Source organism: Bison bison, unplaced genomic scaffold (genome assembly GCF_000754665.1).
Source record: "Bison bison bison isolate TAMUID 2011002044 unplaced genomic scaffold, Bison_UMD1.0 scf7180017831299, whole genome shotgun sequence".
NCBI classification, from domain to species: domain Eukaryota; kingdom Metazoa; phylum Chordata; class Mammalia; order Artiodactyla; family Bovidae; genus Bison; species Bison bison.
Genome location: NW_011470851.1, coordinates 1 through 744, shown reverse-complemented (window position 1 = coordinate 744; position 744 = coordinate 1). Strand labels below are relative to the sequence as shown.

General features: G+C 55.6%; 1 pseudogene; it reads left to right on the top strand.

Annotated features, from left to right (window-relative positions):
• Window positions 1-4: 4 nt before the first annotated feature.
• LOC104982996 lies at window positions 5-722 on the top strand (annotated as a pseudogene).
• The last annotated feature ends 22 nt before the right edge of the window (window positions 723-744 follow it).

Below are 744 nucleotides of genomic sequence, written 5' to 3'. Positions count from 1 at the left end.
TGATTGCGGTGGAACCTTCATTATGGGTGTTAGCTGCGATAAAGTCTTCCAGGCCATGAAGGGTTTCTGCAATGACCCTGTAGAAATTCGGCACTGATTGAGAGGCAGTGTCAATGCTGTTAAAGAACAAAGCCCCTCAGACTGGAGGTAGCTTCGTGGTGTGTGGGCAGGAGTGGGGAGGCTGTTTTCCACCATCCACGGGTCTGGTGTGGCTGCGGGGCAAGGAAGATTTCTGGTACTCTATTACCAGTGAAGCACTGACAGGTCTGTGCTAGCTGCCCACAGTGGCTCATTGGTGATGGTGGGCTCAGCAATGCTTGGGGGCGGGGAGCATTCTGTTGGCCCTCATCCAGCGTGTTGGCATCCTCCACACTCACTACACTATCCAGCACTTCCTCAGTGCACTCCCCTTATTGGAGAACCCCAACAAGCTGCCCCCAAAGGAGGGTACCAAGGCCCGAGGCTACCCCAGCTATCAGCAATATCACTAAGGAAGTGCCTCCGTGGGCGGTCCTCCTTGGTTCCCTCTGGAATGATCTATGTGGAAGCAAGAGCTGGCTCCCAGTTGGCCCATGGGACCCGCCAGAGAGGGCCCTTAACTGGTTCCCTTATCCCAGGTTGGGGGTGGGGGACCCCAGCTGCCCTGATGGATTGGTCCCTTCTCTCTCAGGGCACTCCAGCCCTAGCTCATATGTAACACACTCTCACCCCAGTCCCTTCGCATGGGGCTCTGATGAGTATTTA